The sequence below is a fragment of the Schistocerca americana genome, unplaced genomic scaffold (assembly GCF_021461395.2).
Source record: "Schistocerca americana isolate TAMUIC-IGC-003095 unplaced genomic scaffold, iqSchAmer2.1 HiC_scaffold_14, whole genome shotgun sequence".
In the NCBI taxonomy this organism is placed as follows: Eukaryota; Metazoa; Arthropoda; class Insecta; order Orthoptera; family Acrididae; genus Schistocerca; species Schistocerca americana.
In genome coordinates this window covers 11,605,927-11,628,617 of record NW_025725481.1, presented here as the reverse complement: position 1 = coordinate 11,628,617, position 22,691 = coordinate 11,605,927, and positions in this window count along the sequence as shown.

Genomic DNA, 22,691 nt, shown 5'->3' with positions numbered 1-22,691 from the left:
GTTAATATTCTCTGACAAGTAGCTGACCCAGTAATGTTGATAACTAATTTGATAATGCTGCCTGCCCATTCATTAGAGCTTTAATGGCTGTATGTAGGTGCAAAAGTACATCATTATTTGTTCACACTTTGTCAAAGTACTCTGGGAAATTTTAACCACTGCTTTAAACATTTAAGGATGGTAAGTATTAAGTGTGGTTGTAGTAGTGTGTAATATTTCTTATCATGAACTGTTAAAGGTATCATGTTTCATTCTGTCTTTTAAGAAGAGCTCTTCAAATGTTGCTTTTGTTGTTGGTTATTTTCTCTATCATAAAACATTATAACTTTCATGACTTTAGCTACAGGTAGTTTAATAAATGTATCTGAAACAGAGTGAAGCCCATACACAACAAGAGCAGCTATTTCATTACTCAGACACACAATTCCATTATTTGCATAAATGTCAAAAAAATCTGTCTCTCTTTCTAGTGAATTTGCAAGAACAATTAAAAAATGGAAATGTGTAACTTTGAACTCTGCACCTTCAAGTTACCATGTAATGCTTCTCTCATTTCACCATGGAGAATGGATTTGGGAAGAGCAGGTAATTTTGAGGCCTTAACCTTCATTCCAAAACATGCAGAGATATATTTTCAAGCTGCAAAATGAAGAATACGAGTGGCAGTGGAATACAAAAGACTTGTTTGTAAAACTGGTCTTCCATTCTTAGTTGCTTGAATGGTAGAGAGTTAGCACTTAGAATCTGAATGCCAATAAATATACTAAGGCTAAGAGTGTGCTTATGTCAGTGATTTGAACCTTCTGAGAGTCAGGTCCATAACCTATGCAGTTAAGTAAGCGATCACTAGCATGAATACTGAGTTAGTATCAGACACCTCACATTTACCACACCAATGACACTCATCTCCCCAAGATCAATCCCTGGTCTGGTTTTTACGGCACTATTGCCAAATGGTCTGATCTTTCCTGGCTTTTGTCTAATAAGGCACAATTGTTTGTTTGATGATGAGTGTACACTGACCCCTACCTCAGCACCTCAATGCCCCGAGCCATCGCAATTCTTCAGAAATGAATTTAACAATACCATGGAAGGCACACAGGCACGACAAAAAAAAAAAACTGTAAGAAAGTGAGCTCTCAGTGAACAAGGCCTCTGTTATATATAGATAACATACACTCACATACTCACGCAAATGCAACTCTCACACACATGATCACACTCTCTGGCAGCGGAAGCCAGGCTGCGAGCAGTTGCACATGATGAGACAGGCAATCATGTGGGGGTAAGGAGGAGGCTGGGACAGGGTGTGGGAGGGTAACACGGTAGGGGTGGGCAACAGTAGACTGCTGGAGATGACCTGCAGGAGACTGGACATAATAAGGTTAAAGGCAATAGCAAAGAGGGTCACACTCAAAACAGTACCCTGAGGCACACCAACTTCCTGGTAAAGGTGTCTGACAAGGCAGTACCAACATTCCTTGAAAAATCAATACTTTAAAAATATCTGAAGGACATGGGGCATGTGGCCTCAGAAGTGCCACATGTAGAGAGATCAAGAATACCCATCCTTCAGAAGGTGTTTCAGGCTTTCTGCAAATTTAAAAACACTGGCAGTGTCTGATATATCCACAGAAAACAATTCGCGTTGACAAAGTGATGAGATGGTCAGCTGCAGGACGGCCTGATCAAAATCCGCACAGTACAGTGGTCAGTGAATTGCCACACTCTAGTCACTATACCAGCCAGGCATGAATTACATGTTTCATCAGTTTGCAAACACAGCTTGTGGGAGAAATGGGGCAGTAACTAGAAGGAAGGTATTTTTCCTTACTGGGCTTGGGTATGGGTATGGGAATGAGTGTCTTTATGCTGGCATCTGGCAAACGGCGCCCTCTGCCCAGATGCAGTTGTACATAAGAAAGAGCAAGTGCTTGCCCACAAAAGAAAGGTTTAGCAACATCTGAATGCAAACATCATCCAGCACTGTGTTGGAGGATCGATAGGAAGAGAGAGCAAGTTCTCGCCCCGTCATACTAAAGGCAGCTTGTAGCACTCGCTAATCTGCCAAAATAAGGGTACTACCCACGCCTCCTCCACTTGTTTCTGGTGGAGGAAGGCAGAATGATAGTGGGTGGAGCTTGAAATCTCCGCAGAATAGCAGCCCAATGGATCTTGGTCCTGCAGGGCCCATACAACAGATGAGGTAGTGGAACTGTTAGAAGAACTAGTTAAGGAAATCTAGCTAGATTTTTGCTATCCTGAAGGGTGCAATGACACTGTGCATGCAACTGTTCATAATGAATGCAGTTTGCCATCATAGAATGATGGTTAAAAACATGGAGAACACATCTCTGCATGTGAGTTGAGTCACAACACAGCTCAGTCAATCAAGGCACTGGGACATGGCACAGTAAAGATGAAGGGTGAGAATGGAATACTGTGTGGTGGTAATGATGGCATTTGTAAGATACTCTACCTGGCCATCACAACTGGAGAAATTATGTTACTCAAAGGGTGCCAGGGAACAGTAAATCTCGAGTCATCCCTAGAAAGTTGCCATTTGGGTGTGCATATATGTGGGGTAGGAGTCAGAAAATGGATAGCAAATGGTAAATGGTTGCTCGAGTACGTACTAGAGACAGTGATGAGATGGTGGGCAAATTGGGCAGTGCAGGAGATTTCCAGATATGGGTAGGAGTGCATGTAGTTAGAGGGCACCTCTCTGTCAGGTTCTGGGAGATTTCCAAAGGGAATGGTGTGCATTACAGTCAACGAGCAGCAGAAAGGGGTGAGGGAGTTGGCCAGTAAGCTGGATGAAGAGTGTCCATGACACGGAATGACTGAGGGATGTAAACAGTACATATGGAAAAGTTCAGGAGAGGAATGTAAAACACGGACAGGAATAGCTTCAAGCTGGGTAGTCAGGGAGAAATGTTGACTTTGAACGTCCTTCCATATGAGCAGCATGACTCCCCTCTCTCCTCCTACGATATGGAATGCCATCTTTGGAGAGAGGGAGTCAAAGCAGACTGGGAAGAAATACAAAAGCTCAAATCAGTCAGGAGGATGCAATTTTGTTTCCTGCAAGCACAGAACTAGCAGAGGCTGCGATTCCAAGAGCAGCCACAAGTCATCTTTTTGGATTAAAGGCCACCAATATTCCATTGGAATAATGTCATGATTAGGAAAGAGGAGGAGGGAAGAAATGGAGAGGTGGCACCTCAGCGGCCATTCCTGTGTTACATTCTTGACTGCATTTACATAAACTTATGGCTCCTCTTTTTTGGTTTCTTAAACATTTTATTTTATCTGACACATTCCTGTCCTTTAAGATTTGTGCCACAGATTGGTCCTAAACAACAAGATGTATGAAAAAGAAACCACTTACTGGATAAAGGACTGTTTGCCATGGTAATGGGCGCTGGAAGTAAGTCAATGCAAGATCTGAATGATCACAAGAATGATCATTCAATTCTGTTTAATGTACCAGAGACCTATATTAATGTTACTGAAAGCAAATCCCTAATGACAAAAGTAACTAAACAGTTACTTTGAAATCACACTGCACAATTTGTGATGCACTTGCTCAAGTACACTAAGGTAGTTTTATTGAATTACTAATCAACATCTGTCAAACATAACAAACACTATGACAAGTATACCTCTCAAAGTAGTTCACTTGGTAGTTATTTCACAAGCAGGAAAGTATTTTCAGAAGAGTTTAGGAAGTTGGATAGGCCATGAATGTATGAAGGAGAATGAGTCTGATATCATTCTAGAAAGGTACTTTGAAATGAGTTTGCAATTGCGAGTACCTGTCATTTGTGTTTGTGATATTTGCTCAAAAATGGAGAAATCTCAGTTCCCAACTGCAATCAGTAAGCATTTTAGACAACAGTAAGTGGTAAGCGGTGATTTTAAGGAATATTTATTGTCATGTTTAATGAGTATCAACTATGGTGTAACACATCGCTTTAGTAAAGGTGTACATTTCACAATGTCTATAGTACCGATGAACAATGGTCACCACCACAAAGAGATATTTTTTTTTTTTTTTTTTTTAATTCAAATGATGGCTTTAAACTTTTATACCCTTCTCTGTTGTGCATAATGTGGTGTCACCGCCAGACACCACACTTGCTAGGTGGTAGCCTTTAAATCGGCCGCGGTCCGGTAGTATACGTCGGACCCACGTGTCGCCACTATCAGTGATTGCAGACCGAGCGCCACCACACGGCAGGTCTAGAGAGACTTCCTAGCACTCGCCCCAGCTGTACAATCGTCTTTGTAGTGATGGTTCACTGACAAAATACGCTCTCATTTGCCGAGACGATAGTTTAGCATAGCCTTCAGCTACCTCATTTGCTACAACCTAGCAAGGGGCCCATATCAGTTACTATTGATATTGTGAATCATGTACCATCAAGACAGACGTTCATCATTAATGGATTAAAGTTAAGTATTCCACCAGCTAAGTCAGTTTTTCTAAATTCTAATTTCCTTGTCCTGTTCCAGACCTCACGCCAGCCTGCGTGAGTTAAAACGCATGCATTTTGGCCTCCTCTAGTAACACCTGCCAACCACAACACACAAAATCTAGTGGAGATTGATGCAGCATATCTGCAGGATGGGATAACGATAATTAGTTTATCGTTCTTCACAGTTCATGATGAATTCAGTGTTTTATTCTATCATGATGATGATGATACCTGGTTAGTGGGCACTCAATGGCGTGGTTATCAGCATCCACACGAATCCCCAAATTTTACATGGTCCAGCCATGCCACCTTCACAAATGATGATGGCAACACAAACAACCAGTCCATGGGTTTATTCCTTGCTGTCTCATTCTTGTTCAGCAATGTGCCTTCCCCCTAGAACTGTCAGCATCATGACAACTGCCATTACACCAGGAGAACGAAGATGAAGTCGAGCTGTCAGTAAGATTCTGTACACTAACCAATGACACATGACTTGACATTAATAATTAAAGAGAGTTACTTGTTTTAAATTAAGAGCCAGTATATGAGTGGTCTTTCAGATATTTTTTGGTTCATTTAGCAGGTAATTTAGTCTTGAGATAGCATTTCAGTTAACAGTGCTAAAGAAGTTGCAAAGTTTGTGATGTCAGGAAACAGACTGCCATGGGAGATGCAATGAGACTGAAATGGAGATGAATAGGATATTAATAAAGGAGTTTATTTGATTAAGCAAGTTGGTAGTGTGCAGAGTAGCTCAGAATAGGAGGAAGTATTTTAACGGTTCAAAGCCCTGAGCTGATGAAATATGTCCTCACCCTGGGAGGAGGACAGGAAGCAGTGTGGGGTTCATTACATGCCACAGAACCAAACTTTATATGCTACTGGTGAAAATCACACTTGCTCTGCCAGTCTCATACGTGCATCCACTACTTTCACTCACCTGAGCGATGGGACGCGTGCCTTCCTCCTTAGCAGGGCCTGATTGACAAAAAAAGAATTTGCGTGTTAATATAAAAAATACTTTATCTGCACAAGTAAAACAAACTAGTGATAAACTAAGTGTGTTTCAACATGACCTGATAAAGAACAGAATCAATTGTTTCTATCTTTTAGAAAAAGTACGGATCAGTGTATAATTGAGCATCTAATCTACTCAATTATAAACAACCATCAATATTACCGAGTTCCAGAAAGCCAGAACTTTATTCCGGTTGCACGCTTGCTATCTGAAGACTGGCAGGGACAAATAAATGTTTATTGTCATCATTTCACATAATTATTGATCAAATTTTAAAATCTGCTTAATAAAACATACAATCTTATGTTACACAGTAAACACAGTGTCACGTTTAACATTTAGGAACTGTGTGTAAGCTTGTTTATGCACCTTCACTACTTGCATTCATGTACCGACATTATATTCATCCAGTATTTGGCAATGAGAGCACTTGGTGTTTTGCAGAAAACTTCACCAATAATTTTAAATTATGATGAATTTCTCTCACAGATACCCCACAGAAAGTAATAGCAAAAATGTTTATCACTTACCACATTTTTGCTGTTTGTGCAGTAATAATGCCACATCAAACACATTCAATGTAACACTCCTTTCTTTACTTACAGATGGGTACAAGTAGTGAGGAGAATGAGTGGCAGGTGAGGCAGATTATTTCTCAGGTGGATTTTTTGTAGAGGTGAGACAGAAAGAAAATCTGATGCGTATGGGAACAGGATGGATTAGGAGACATAATAGGAATGAGGTGGAAGTGGGTGGAGTAGCATCTGGCTGGTGTTTTACAATTCTGCCTTATGCCACAGAACAGAGGTATGTCAGTTGCTGGCATCTGAACAGGCTTGAAACTGAAACTCACCCTCAGTGCAGCGGATCTTGCCAATGACAGCCACTGCACGGTTTCCACCCTGGAGCCATGCGACACTGGACAACTTAACAGTATTTCTCCATTACATAGCCTTTGTAGGGGAATGTGCAGTGGCTCACTAGCCAACCCAAGTTCCAGACTCGACATCAACTATCTACTTTGGAATGCATGACTATATTAATAAGAATGTGGCCCACAATATTGGCATTGCCAGTGCAACCTACAGCAGTGTTTGTCAGTTGTTACAGACAGAGTGCTCAACTGGAAGCTTCAAGAATAGTTTTCATATTAGTGGCAATCTTTTCATGCATCATGGCATTCTCTTCCTTGCCTTCATCAGAAAGTTGTTTCATTTGCTTCATGTTGGCATGTACCATCTGTGCCGCAATGAAACACACTTCCTCTTGTCCACTCAGGAACATCTCTCTTCTTGTGCTTTTATAATTAACTTTTTGTCTCTGGAAGATTTTTACCAGTGTCTTGTGATCCATTAGGTAGCCTTCATCTCTGTGTTCAAGTGCTTCTGCATAGTGTTTGAATGGTTTTGCTCCGTGTTCAAATGCCTTGTGGCACTTCTTTCTTTCATCCTGGTATCTTTCTGCCTGCACCATTCCACATCATCATACCTCCTTACTGATGTCTTGGCCCAATTTCTGTATTTTTCTTCCAGGTGTGTGCCTCATGGATGACACTGCCATCTCCTCCATGGGGATGACAGTTCATACTTTTGGCTGCTGTTACAGTCAAAACTTTTCCTCTGAGCACAGCAACATTGGAATCTAGGACATCATCAGTGCAACTTGCAGTGCTCAGCTTAGCTCATATTAGTGACAACCTTACAGCATATCAGGAGTATTTTTATGTTGCTTGCACTAGGAAGCTGTTTCACTTAGCCCAACATTATCATGTGCCTTCTGTGTTCCAATGAAGTTCTAATGTTCATGGCTACCTGAGCACATCTCTCTCCTTGTGCATGGATCATCCACATTAGGTGGGACATATGACCACGAGTGTGGGTGGCAGATGGGGCAAGGCAGCTCCCTGCTGGACTCCCTGTAGAGAGGTGAGGCAGAAAGACGAACAGATTGGTCTGGGATCAAACTGTAGTGAAAGTCTTGATGGGAAATATTTTATGAACAAAGGTACTGGCACCAGAGACAAATCTAGTGAACAGGAAGTGATACTGCATTATCAGCCATTCTCTCCAAAAGCATTGACACATTCATCCCACATGCTTCAGTTGTTTTCACTCTACTATACACTCCCAGCACCTTCATTTCAGAGGTGATCAGCTTTCATATGTTATAAAGTAGATCATAGAAACCTTATTTCTGCTGACTGTATTCTTCATAGCCACCCTCCCCGTAATTCAAAAGACAGCTCCATAAATAATTGTAAACAATTAATTCCAAGAAACTATTGAGACATTCAAGACAAAATAAGGAAAAGAAAACAAATGTCTCCAGTACACTGTCTCATGAGAAAGAAGAAAAACAGTACATCAAAAGAACAGTATCTGTACATTTGTGGTGGTAGATTTCCAACTACAGTCACGATTTTGATATGATTTTCATTAATAAAGACATGCATTAATTTTAGTTACAAGACACAGACATCAGTTTTCTTCAAGAATGAGTTATCAGTGAAAATATATGTCAAATAGTATATACCTAGCAAATAATGTAACAAAGATAAATAATATCTACACTGTCTTTGCCATCCACAATTAAGCCAAAGATAGGAAGCTCCTTCTACAAAACATACTGTACTCACTTCTGTACCAACAAAGAAAAAAACACATTCTAGCATCACCTGTCAGCTTCTGGGTTTTAATTGTACATAAACTGAACAACAGATTACAGTACACAATGAAATGGGACATTCCTATGGTTGTGCAGATTCTGAAACAAACATTTTGGCAGGACCTTTATGTCTGATTGACCACAGAAAGGTTAAGGGAGCCCCTGAAAATGTTAGTATCAAATAACTTATGGTATTACTGAACGCATCAGCTATGACCATTTATAAACTAGATTCACACCCCAATATTTCCATTTAAGTTACTACCCTAATAGGTTGTACAAAAATGTTCAGTTTTGAAATACAAATCATCCTCTGTTTCTTCTACTCACATCATTCATTCATTGGAGTCCCAGTGTTTGATTAAGCCTCTTCTCTGGCTTCTCCTGGTATTCTGGTCTCAAGCTACAGGCATTGCAGCTTGTAGTCCATGTAGCCTGATATCCACTCAATGCCTCTCACCAGACTGTCACCTCAATGTTCCCCCCACTCACCTCTCTAGGATAGGAGCATGTAATTGTCTTATCCTATCTGCCACTCACTCCATCACTACATTTGTCACTCATCTCCACTACCTCCCCACTACGTCTCCTACTCCTGCCTGTTCCCTGTCCATTTTTCCGTTTCCTTTTCCCTCCCTGTAATTCTCAGCACACATATTTCCACAGCTATATAGGTAAACTTTGTATTTCTGTAAGTCAGTAAATACTCGCCCCAAATCAAAGTCCTCAATATTCAAAAACATAAATATAATAAAATATATTGTGATTTCTGGATTCTAATTCAATTGTGTATGGTGGACTGACTAAGGGGTTGCAGAAATCACATAGATAAGAACTATAAACCCACTATCCAATCAAAATACATGCGCACCCTTTTGTAATGGGCAACTGAGCATTTTAATTCAATGAGAGGTGGAGCTACTATTATAGGAAGTGAAATGATAATTAAATGGACACCCTAGCTGCAAACAGGCGTTGATGTACTTCATTGGGGGAATGTTGAAAATGTGTGCCCCAACCGGTACTCGAACCCGGGATCTCCTGCTTACATGGCAGACGCTCCATCCATTTAATCATCATTTCATTTCTAGCAAAGCTGCATGGTTATCCATGGCAATTGTTCTTTCGGCAACAGATACTGCCGTCATATATATTATAGGAAGTGGCAGGTAATACTGTTTTGTAAGCAGAATTTATCAGTCAGGGATCTGAGTACACTGAACATGGACTTTTCTTTGCATTACACCTGAATAATTAACACAGGAATGCATTTCAGCCCTTCCAAACTTGCCCAAGTCAGCTGTCAGCGATGTGACAGTTAAGTGAAAATGTGAAGGAACAACCAATGCTACATGAAGTCCAGGCACACACAGTATGCTGATGGACAAGTGCTTCTATCATTGTGGTAGGAAATAGTAAAAACCAGCTTGCAGTTAGCTGCTGCAGTCACTCTTCAGTTTTGAAGTGCAGCTAGGAGCCCACTAAGGAAATGGCTGTGTACAGGGAGTTAGAAAAACTGGTTACAGTGGCTGAGCAGCTTCTGGAAACAACATTTCTGTTTAACATAAAGTCACACTGACTGTAGCATAAAAACCCATGACTCCTGTTGAGTGGATGAGTGGAAACGAGATTTGGAGTGACAAACAGTGCTATACTCCGTGGGTATCTGACGGAAGAATTTGAATAGAGTGACTACTCAGTGAACATTATCCGCCATTAACTCTACTGCCAACAATGCAGTGCAGAGCAGGTAGTGTAACAATATGCAATTTCTCCTCTTTAACTTGTTCTCCCCTTATTGTACCGAGCGAGGTGGCGCAGTGGTTAGCACACTGGACTCGCATTCGGGAGGATGGCGGTTCAATCCCGTCTCCGGCCATCCTGATTTAGGTTTTCCGTGATTTCCCTAAATCGTTTCAGGCAAATATCGGGATGGTTCCTTTGAAAGGGCACGTCCGATTTCCTTCCCAATCCTTCCCTAACCCGAGCTTGCGCTCCGTCTCTAATGACCCGTTGTCGACGGAACGTTAAACACTAACCACCACCACCACCACCACCACCACCACCACCACCACCACCACCACCACCTTATTGTACTTCAGGATATGATAAATGCAGAAGGGTAAGTACATATTTGACAGTATTGTGTACTATGCACAGCAGAGGAACAGTTCACAGACAACGACCGATTTGATCAGCTCAACACTTGTACCTCTCATGTATCAGCATTGTTAGGCAAAGGCTTATAACCAGTGGCATTCCTGAAGAAGGCTTGCCTGCCGATGTTCCAACCTGAAAGCAATGGATCGTCTTAGGGATTAGTTAAAAATGGCATTTTCACTCCATACCCTGTGTCCAATATTTCTACCTTGTCTGGTATCAGCTATCAAGGAAGAATGGGCTGGCATCCACCCACAGAGATTTCGAAATGTCAAAGTGTCCCCAGAAGAGTTCAAGTCCTCAAAGGAGAACACAAAATCTTAATGTCCACTAATAGGTGTCCAGATACATTTGATTCTCTAGTGTACAAAGCAGGAATGTAAGCCTGCCACAGTGGGCTCTTACTCTTACTCACCAGGTGACTTCGCTGCACCTGCAGTACTGGGTCCAGCCTCTGGTGACCGTAGCTGCTGCTGTTCTGCACTGCCTACTATTGTACACACAGAGAGTAAAACGTCTTTTAAGTACTTTATGTACTGCTTTAGTTAAGGCTGCAATTACGTGTAAATTTACTCTTACTCACCAGGTGACTTCACTGCACGTATGTCCTCAGCCCCAGTACTGGTTCCAGGCTTGGGTGTCCGCAGCCGCTGTGGTTCTGCACTGGATACTATTGTACACACAGAGAGGAAAACATCTTTCAAGCACTTTATGTTCACTTTAGGGACATTCTCTTAAATTATGGCTGCGATTGAGGGTAAATTTGCGTATTTTATCATGGACAATGATGTACTGAGGCTATAACCAATCTCTGAAGCCATAGTTACAAAAAGAAATCCACATTCATGGCATATAGGAAAAAAAATTTAAAAAACTTTGGACTGTGTTCACTGGGCACCATGTTCACAGACTGTGCTTGTATGTACCACTCCAGAGGAGAGATGCACATATCAATGACTTCTTATCAATGAATGCCATTTTGAAAGAAGTTTTGTGTACACATTATGAAAAGAGCAATAGAAAACAACATGTCAAACATAAATGTACAGATATTGTTCATTAGTGTTATTTCTATTTTGTGTGTGGTGACTTACATCAGGGGACAATATGCACCTTCAGCACTGTACAGCTATCGCAGCAGCTTTGGGTGCCAAACTACATGTGTTAAAATAAGTATTCTGTGGGGTCACCACACTGTCCTGTAAAGCAATAGGCTGCCGAAGGAGTTATTTCAACAACTGATGTATGTTGTGAGACACAGAAGAGGAACCTTCAAAATTATTGTGAGTGTCTCTTTTATACTGAATGAAGGTGATCTTTTAGTGTAGTTCATGAGTGTGATGATGAAGGGAATAAATAATTTGTTAAGTCAAAAGTGACATAGTAAGTTATTTATATAAATGTGATGCGTCAAAGGCATCAATTTTGAATTTTAAAGTAATTATAACAGAGTTTGAGAAGAAGTATAGAAGATAAGGTACAGAATATAATACATCATTGTATTAAATAATTACACCACATGACACCTGACTGCAGTGTTAGGGGACAAACGACATGAAAGGGAAGCTGTGTTGACAGAGGAGTGAGACAAGTGTCAGAGTCCTGCACAACTGAGTAAGCGAGCACAAAATGTGAGATCAGGAGACCACAGCCTAACTTGATAGGCTGCCCACCCCACCTGTCATAGACATGCACAGAAGTTGTGACTGAGCCTTATACAATGTACAGATATAGTTTAAGTCCTTTTGGTCACACATATTATAAACTTGCCAGCCAGTACTATAGGCAAAATGTCAAAGGTGGTGGTGTATGCATTTATCTAAATCCCAAGCTTAAATTTAAGTTAAGATATGAGGCTAAACCATTAATCATAGAAAAGAAAGTAATTGTTGCAGCAATTTGCAGATCACCATCTGGAGATACTGAAGTCTCTCTTAAGAATTTGGAAGAAATGCTAGACATTTTTCTCAAATGAGAACTCTGCCATAATTCTTTGTGGTGACTTTAATATTAATCTATTGGTCCAGAGTTCAGTAAAATACAAGTTTTTAGACATACTAAAAGCTTCAACTTGTTTCCCCACGTATCAGCTCCCACTAGAACAACAGATTCCAGTGAAAGCCTAATAAATAACATCTTCTCAAATGTGGTCACACATGAAGTTGCAGTTACAAATGTGAATATAGGATTATCAGATCATAATGCACTAACCTTTAATCTCACTGCAACTCCCAAGGAGGGGAAAATAAAAAGGAGTACAAACGATTTTTCTCTACTGAAAATTGTAATCAGTTCAAAAATAATGTTAAAAATGCAGTTTGGCCAGAGGTCTTGGCACAAACAAACACAAAAGATGCTTACAATACATTTGCTTCCACTTTTATGGCATACTTTGAAATGTGCTTCCCAAAAAAGCTTTTGAGTTACAGATCATCTGGATCCAAAGGGACCTGGAGTACATCCGGAATTAAAACATCAAGTGAAACCATGATATTACTAAGTTTAAAGTTAAAAACATGTCATGATCAGCAGTTTGTTGAGTATGTGAGAACATACAAACAGACTTACCGCAAAGTAATATCAAAAGCAAAATTATTAAGTAATGATAGATTAATAAGGCAGGCTAGTAACAAGTCCAGAATGATGAGGTAAAAAAAAGAAAAAAAATTTGGGTCAAACTAAAGAACAGGAAATCCATCTTAAAAATAATGAAAATATCCCCATAGAAAAAACGCCATGGCAAACAATGTAAACAATTATTTTGTTAATATTCCCCTTACTTTAAGCAACAATTAACAGTGATGTCTCCAATGGTAAATACCAGCATGATGGCAATCCCATCAGACGAGCATTAAGTTCTAAAAGTCATTAAATGCTTGAAATCCAAATTGTCCTCTGGTTTGGATGATGTACCTGTATCAATAATTAAAAAATTGCTCCACGTGTTGTCGAACCTATAGAGCACATAGCAAACTTGTCCCTTAGTGAAGAGATATTTCCGGATAAAATAAAATCTCTAAAGTGATACCTCTACACAAAAATGGTGACAGACATAAAATAGAAAATTACCAACCTATATCTCTCCTCCCATACTTCTCCAAAATACTTGAGGAATTTATGAAAATCAGGGTTACAAAATATCTAGAAAAACATAAACTAATAAATAACAGTCAACATGGCACAGTACAGAAACAGCCATATTGCACAGAAATAGTAAGAAATTTTGAGTCAAATAAACAGGTTGTTGGAATTAATCTAGATTTAGCCAAAGCCTTCAATACTGTGAACAATGTAATATTACTAGGGAAACTTGAAGCAATATGCATCAGGGGTACCGTTAAAAATTGGTTTGAATCCTATCTGCAAAACAGGTCACAAGTTGTTGAGCTGAGGTCATCCAAGAATCTTCACAATTTTAAACCCATATCTGAACCAAAACAAATTTAAATAGTTGTTTCTCAGGGCAGCATTCTGGGCCCATTGTTATTTCTAGTTTATATCAATGACCTACAGGCTCCAGACAGCCCAGCCAAAATTCTACTATTTGGAGATGACACGAGTATCGTAATTAGTGATAAAAAAGAATCACTGTGTACTACAGCAGAAAAAATGCTCTCATACATACAGTCATGGTTTTATTCAAAAAGGGCTATCATGCTCCAATGTATTTACATCAGAGACAAAAATGGTAAAATAGGTCTAAGCAATAACCACACATGTAAATTACTAAGAAAGTACTTTGATCAATTTTTGAACTGTAGATAACTGAATTGTTACCTAGAATTTCCAGATATTTGAGGAAAACATGGAAGCAGATCTACCACCTACAGCAAACAAACAAATAACCAAACAAACAAAAACCCTGAAAAACAACAAAGCCAGTGGAGAAGAAATAAAATCATCTCAACCATAACTGGTGTCAAGCAGAAATGACAACTAACCTTCAGATTATGTCTGAAGAAATATGGGAAACTGAAAATATTCCAGAAGACTGGAAAGTGGCTCCTATCCATCCTGTGCACAAAAAAGTCATAGGCATTATCTAAATAATTGCACAGGTATGTATCTGTTGCCAGTGGGCTGTATTATATTTTTAACAACATTACTAAACAAGGTAGAAGTAACACTTGACAGCCATTTGGGAGAATATCAAAGTGGATTTAGAAAGATCGAATCTGGCTCAGAACAGAATTTCAACTTTTAGTCCATACGAATTTTAAGACATAGTTTTAACATTTACAGGTTTTAGAAAAGCATTTGATTGACAGGTAAACAGTGGGTAAAGTGACTCAAGAACTTGGCATTACACTAAACTAGCAAACCTTATTCGTGAAACACCCACACACTGAAGCATAAATAAAGTTTTGGTGTGAAACACCTAAGGCACTCAAAATAACAGGTGAAATGCAGGGTGACAACATGTTTCCACGCCACCTCAACTGCATCTTAGAGGAAATAGTAAGATAATTGAAACAAAAGGCAAAGAACATAAGCTGTCACAATGAGACTGGAGACTTCAGGAAAAAGAGATACTGAAATTCAGTGTCTAGTATTTGCAAATGATTATGCCATTCTTTATAAAAATATAACAAATTCAGAAATACAAATCAACCTCTTAGAAGGAATACCTAACAAAGCAGCTTTAAAAGTTTCTGTAGGAAAAATGTTTTAGGGCAAACATAAAAAAATGACCCAGAAATCCTAGTAACAGGTAATGAACTGATAAAGAGGGTTTATAAATTTAAATATTTGGGAGGAAAGATTCAAGGCAATGGCTTCAAAAATATTAGCTGTAGACAAAATAGTATGTAAAATGGAGAAAGCATATGATATAAACATGAACATTTACAACAAGGTGTGTGTGTCTAAAAATTTGAAAATACAGCACTACAGCACAGTAGTAAAACCAGAATGTCTCTATGCAAGTGAATGTTTAATGTTGAATTATGAGTTACACAAACTTCAAGTCCTAGAATTAAGAATCATTTGAAAAATACTCAGGCTGCTAGGAAATCCATGAGCAGATTGTTAAGCATCTTTGGGACAAGATGTCAACAACAGGACAGATTCAAGTAGTTAGGAAAGATTTGGAAAGAAATACAAGAAAAAGACCCAGCAGAATGATAGGATTTCAAGAAGAAAGTGTTGCAAATGGAAGCATTCCAAGGCAGGAAGAAGAAGAGGAAGACAGGGTCAGAATGGTCTGAGGAAGAAAAAAGGATAGATAGTGAAGACGAAGGAAACCTGGAAGAAGAACAAAGGAGGAAGCATTGAAATTAGTATGTGGTCATTAGATACCCCAAACAGAAAAACAAAAAGAAGAAGAATGTCTGTGATGTCATTAATATGAAACATCAATATCAAGGGCCCCACACACTTCCTTGGAGCACATCTACAGTTACATCTACAATGTTCCATACAGTTCTATGCAGTGTCCTATGTACCGATATATCTTCAGCCTTGTCACGAAGCTCATTTCATTTGTACATATTTTTTATTTAAACCACCCACCATCAATGCATTATGATGTTGGTACATCATTAGAACATTAAATGTTGGGAGCAAAAACAGAGAGACATCTTAAGTGAACACTGTGCACTGTGTTATTGTTACTTATGCAGCCGATACCAATAATGTAAGAGTGAGCACACAATGTATGCTTTAAGTCAGCCTTTCCCATCATTGTGTTTTGTGTTGTTGGGGGCATTACATGTGATCTAAGACAAGTTCATATGCCTAGGGATCAAAGGATACAGTTGTCTTTTCCACCATTTTTACGAAGTACATTACCTTGTTCTCACTTAATGTGGACACATTCTTTTAGGTAAATTGTCATTCTATGAATATTATGTTGACACAAAGCACTGCTACATTTTAATTTAAAATGGCTAAGTCGGCAAAATGAGAACAGTGGAGTTTATGAATATGTGGTTTCAATGGTAACGTTTTCACCATGTATGGGGATAATGCCATGGGACAGAGCATGGCAAGGAAAGATATTCTAATTTAAAGGATGAGTGTTTTGACATTATTGACCCTCCATTTTCAGAAAGACCTTCAGCATTTGATGAAGATCGTCTGGATGCATTAATCCACGATGATGCACATCATTGCACTCAAGAACCAGAAAATGTGATGAAGTATGACCATTCCGTCACTGTGCAGCATTTGAATACAAAGGAGAAGGTTCAACAATAAATCATACGGGTACCACATGCCAAACCATATAAATCAGTGGTTGGCCGTATGTACATTACCCTCTTGCTTGTTCTTGATTAGTGGGTGAATACCACTGACCATTTCTAACCTGTATTGTTACTGATGACTAGAAATTTTGTTTTTATGCTAATGTAAGAGAAAGAACGGAAAGGAATGCTTTAGTCCAAACAGAGCAGCAGTGCCACATAGACATTTGAGCATCCACACAAGATAATGTTATGGATATTGTGCAGAGGTCCGGTGTTAGAATATTGCTGCGGGGTGTGGGAGCCTTACCAGGTGGGATTGATGGAGGACATCGAAAGGGTGCAAAAAAGGGCAGCTCGTTTTGTATTATCACGTAATAGGGGAGAGAGTATAGCAGATATGATATGCGAGTTGGGATGGAAGTCATTAAAACAAAGACGTTTTTCATTGCGGCGAGATCTATTTATGAATTTTCAATCACCAACTTTCTCTTCTGAAAGCGAAAATATTTTGTTGAGACCAATCTACATAGGTAGGAACGATCATCAAAATAAAATAAGAGAAATCAGAGCTCCAATAGAAAGGTTTAGGTGTTCGTTTTTGCCATGCGCTGTTAAGGAGTGGAATGGTAGAGAGATAGTATGATTGTGGTTGGATGAACCCTTTGCCAAGCACTTAAATGTGAATTGCAGAGTAATCATGTAGATTTAGATGTAGGTGACCATGTGGTGTACTACGAGTTGCTTGCATGAGGTGAAACTTTCCTGTTGCTATTTATTGTCAACAACAGACATCTTGCAGATATAGTTCCAGAAAAACATCCAGGAAGACTGTGTGAAGTGGTGCTATTCCACAGTAACAGTCACCAGCATTCTGCTAGACTGGCAACAAACACTATAGAACAACTGGGTTGAGAAGTCATTTTGCACCCACCCTTTTCATCTGATCTTGCACCCTCAGGTTTCATCTTCTCTGCTCTCTGTTCAATGATCTTGACATACTTCCTTTGGAGTGAAAATACACTTTGAACATGGCTTTTTGCTACAAAACCACATGATTTCTACAGTTGTGGATCCAGAAAGTTATCCCAACAGACTGAAGTGAACAGCGAAACAAATTATATTATTTATGATGATTTAAGTCTCCAGTATGTATAGTCTGACTTTCTTAACTTTTAAGAAACACTACAGTGTTATGCATCAGCCTAAGACGTTCGATTGGCCATGAAAGGGTTAATCTGGAAATAAGCAGTAAAAGGCTAAGCCAGGAATTACATTGTTGCGTTCTGTCCCTCTGCCAACCAGATAAATTGTCATAAACCTGCAGGCCAATTGCGTGAGGAGTTGTGGTGGACAGATTTAATGCAAATGTCATAGAGGTGATGGGGTGGCAGAGGGTGTAACATAGGAGGTACAGGTACAGGTACAGGTACAGGTACAGGTACAGGTACAGGTACAGGTACAGGTACAGGTACAGGTACAGGTACAGGTACAGGTACAGGTACAGGTACAGGTACAGGTACAGGTACAGGTACAGGTACAGGTACAGGTACAGGTACAGGTACAGGTACAGGTACAGGTACAGGTACAGGTACAGGTACAGGTACAGGTACAGGTACAGGTACAGGTACAGGTACAGGTACAGGTACAGGTACAGGTACAGGTACAGGTACAGGTACAGGTACAGGCTAGTACTGAGGGAAGGATTGTGAAACTTAAGGGGAACTCCAAAATTTTCAAATTAGGGAAGCTGGTATGGGAGTAGAGGGGGCGAGAGGAGTATGAGATGGGTCTCGAGAATGCAGTACACAAGTTGTGAAGCCACCAACAAGTCAGCCACCTTGTACTCAGTAGCATGTTGTCACCGGGTAGTCAACAACACTCTTGGCAGGCGGGGGATTGAGAGTAACTGTGGCACCCAGATGGGTCAGGCTATTTCACACATCAGTCAGGTGGCAAAATTCATTACTACTTATCGTAGTGTGCCTATTTGTAATGTTTGCTTAACATTACAATGACAAATTTCTAAATGTCAATTTGGTACTTAAAAATTTGTCTTTTTCCTCTTTGACCACATTTCCCTCACAATTTACCACTGTACACATTTTCAATGCAACTGCACATTTGTAACCAATCTTTCGTAGTTACAATAACACCGCCAATTTTCAGTATGAATTATGTATGACATAATTAACATCCAGTGTTAAGTTATAGTATAGAGTTTTTAAAAACTGTTTCACAAAAATTATTTAGCACACCACCAATGGAATATTAATGTCAAAGAAAAAGATGAAAAATAAAGTACCACATAATAAAATATTAAAGTCGTAACTTTAATGTGTAATTAAGCTACTGAAGAAAGCAAATATCTCACCTGCCAACAGCTCCTCCATCCTCAACTTCTGCGGCATCTGTAAAAATATTAAGAAGCTGAATAACTTTACATCAACAGAATTTGAGTGTAAATCAAACATCTTGATATGTGGCAGTGGTTGTCTTCTCACTGCACATGCTCATTTTAATGTCAAGAAGTTGCTAAATTAAAATAGTGATGGAGATAAGGAATCAGGTGCTGTGGCATGTACATACATGTGGAATTTTATAAAAGTGAGATTGATGAAAACTGCATAATGATCCAAGTGAAGAACCACAAAATATTTTAATTTTAATTGTCTGAATTCATTACAGCTGCCATATACAGCCACTGTCACAGAGAAGGACAAAGGTGCCCACAAAAAGCAAGGCAACATTGGTGTTTGGAGGCTGGTGTAAGGACACTGCCAGTGACCGAAATAATGGTACAGCTTAGTTTGCTGGAATGAACACCCCTCATGAAAGGGGAAAGGAATAACAGACCATTATAAAATTACAGATTGTCACAGTTAGGAGATAGAGAAATTATGTCATGTACAATTCTGATAGTGTCTCCATTGGATTTCAAGTTACTGAGAACCAGCAGATCCCAAAGTGATGAGCCACAGCAGTTCACGTAGCACACGTTGCAAATGACATGCCATGTAGTGTAGCAGAGTTGTGGCTGCTTACAACTATGTGACTCACTTTCTTTTGTATTAGTAGTGTGATGTTGATAGGAAGCCATAAAGGCCACATGAATACCGAGAATCCTGATCGAAACACTTTAAACTATCTGCAAGTACTGTAATGACTGCATACCTACAAAACTGGAGGACACTGGCCTCAACAATACATTATGATTTTATGAGCTTTTTCTATTTAGGGGTGTACTAACCTGTTCCAGAGTGTTGTTGTGTTAGAGTAATTCTTCATCAAAGTTCATATTTTGGATTCCAACATGCTAATAGCTGCCCCAGTGGTAAGGAGGTTTAATGTGTCGAGGGTATGCCCACAGATACTTAACATGCGTGGCCAGCACATAAGTTTTCATTTCAATTGAGTCACACTACCCTGTTAGGGAGCTTCTTACAGATGCAAGCAGTTTGTTCAAGGTACATTGTTGGTTAGGGTTTGGATAGTTATTTTCTATGTATTTTGTGTTTATTAGCACATGCTCAGTTAGCCCCCAAACTACACTGAATAGCTCTTGTTGTTCACACTGCTACAGCAGACTGCAATGTGATTGAAATATAGCACTGTAGGCATCCAAATCGCTATTGATGGCATTCTCCTGTAAAAATGCATCGGTGGCAACTGGCATCAGTGTATCAGCCTCACTGATTTGTACCTGTACACACAGAACAAGTGAGACTTGTGTGTTTCATAGTGAATGACTAGTGGAAGCCACTTCATACTGTGGACAGTGTTAAGGTGATATGCAGAAAAGTATATCTAATTTACAAAGAAGATAGTGTAGGTGTCTTGAAGTGTACTATGTGACATTGGTAGCAATGATATATGGCATCATAAATCACAAATACTGTAACAGCCTAGCACATGTTCATAGCAACACTGCAGAGAGCAACAATGACAGCATGAAGAACCAGCATAAAGGTGTGGGAGTTTAAACAATTGGAAAATTTTATATCCAGCAACTAAAGGAACTATATGCCAATTTGGATACACAGCTTAACCAACAAAACTATCATCAACAAGTGTGGTACTCAGTACTGATGACTTAACATCAGCCATTCCTGTCAGGGACTGCTGTTACAACTTTTACAAGAAACTAATGTAACATTTACACAAAATCCAACTGCAGTGTAAATTTGGATTCCTTGACATGCATAAGGCAAGTCCTACATCACTTGGAGGGGAAAGGAAATTTCAAAACTGAAGTCTTTAAAGTAATCTGTAAGAGCACAGTTTGACAGAACTACAGGCAATGCATCATTATCCCATTTTGGTATACTCGAACATTTAATTGGGAACCTGTTAGAGCAGTTGCTGTGGACAATTTTGAAGCAACTTTGTATTTTGGCCATGCATATCTCTGTGGTCATGGCTAACAGGGATGGAAGCTGATATTATGACAGCAGCAACACAATGTGACTAATGTGAACACATCCAATAAAGAGGAAACTGCAAATAAGAATTTTTTGTCGAGTAGTGACTTGAGTAAGAGCATAATTGGACTGGGGCAGCCCAACAACTAGGGTCCCAATGGCAGTCAAAACAAAGGAAATACAAGAAATTAAAATGGAAACAAAAAGTGGAAAAATAGGTAAAAACATCTGACTAAACACGGCCACAAATGTCCATAGCTCATTGAGGGGCTACAGCAGTGGTCTGGAATTAGTCCTCTGAAAGTGAACTAAATGGATTTTGGTCCACTCAGCTTGTGTCAGTTGCTAACAGGATGTGGCTTAACTTCCAGCACTGCAGTACCTCATGAGAAAGAAGTACTTTTATTCACTCTGTGAAGGCAGTACAGAATTCTCTGACCAGTCATTTGCACAGAAGTTGCTGGTGGTGACTGCACTGAAGTCATTCCACGTGGTACTGTGTTACAATCATTACTGTATGCCTCCTACCAGATTTAAACACATGATAATGAATTTAATAATGGTTACAGAGAGCCAAGGATGCTTGCACAAGGTAGACCAGAGTGGAGAACTGCATCAAACCCCATTCGGACTGACAATAACAACAACAAGAACAACTGCAGTCCATAAACTGGGTGAGTATGAGCCTAACACCAAGTGGTGTTTACTTTACAAACTGATTTTCTGCTACATCAGTTCCATACTGACTTCCCTCCTACCTCCCTCCCACCCACCCTACCTCCCACCTTTCGCACTGCAGTTCTGCAAGTATGAAATGTCTGAGATGAGTGGCAGTATAGTTACTTCCCACTCACCAAATCTATCACTCTTACTGAAGGGTGCAGTGATGTAAGACAGATTGTGATTTAGTAAGCAAATTGAGTGCACGGTCTTGCTATTGTTAGGTAGCACTGATTGGGACAAATGACCGACAGTCGAGATCAGATGGCCTCTAACAAAGCTGTGTTTAGTCAGGCTGTGGAGGATGCATGGGGAAATTACATGATGCAGTGTCCACAGTTGCATTTTTCCTCCATTACATGAAGGAAGAACAATCTGTGGACAAAGTTCATTGCTGTAGCCCAGGATTCAGACAAGAAATAAACACGTTTTGTCCAACAGAAATTAAATGTCATATTGTTTCTTATTCTACATACAGCATGAGGAAACACATGTACTCCATCAAATAAATGCAGCATACAGACCAATTTCTATATACAAACACCATTTAGAAACTACAAATTATCCTACTGCCCTGTTTTCTTATTTGGTCATGAGAGACTTTCCAATTTGTAATTTGCCTGTGTGTGTGTGTGTGTGTGTGTGTGTGTGTGTGTGTGTGTGTGTGTGTGTGTGTGTGAGAGAGAGAGAGAGAGAGAGAGAGAGAGAGAGAGAGAGAGAGAGAGAGAGAGAGAGAGAGAGAGAGAGAGAGAGAGAGAGAGAGAGAGATGTATTTTGCACATTTTTGGCCGAGGCTGATGGGTGGCAATAGAGTGGGAGAGAAATGAATTTGACATAACAAAAAATAGCCCTAAAAAGGGGCACTCTTGGTTTATTCATTTCATGTATGTAGGCAGAGAGCAAGTAAAGAGAATGTAATACTCAAAATATTAAATTAAAATAAATTTATTTCAGGTACAAGGATAATGCCAACTGGAACTAGCTCAAATTTCCTTCTCTCATCTTTGATATTTTTCCGTCACCAAGAGATTTTGTGCTG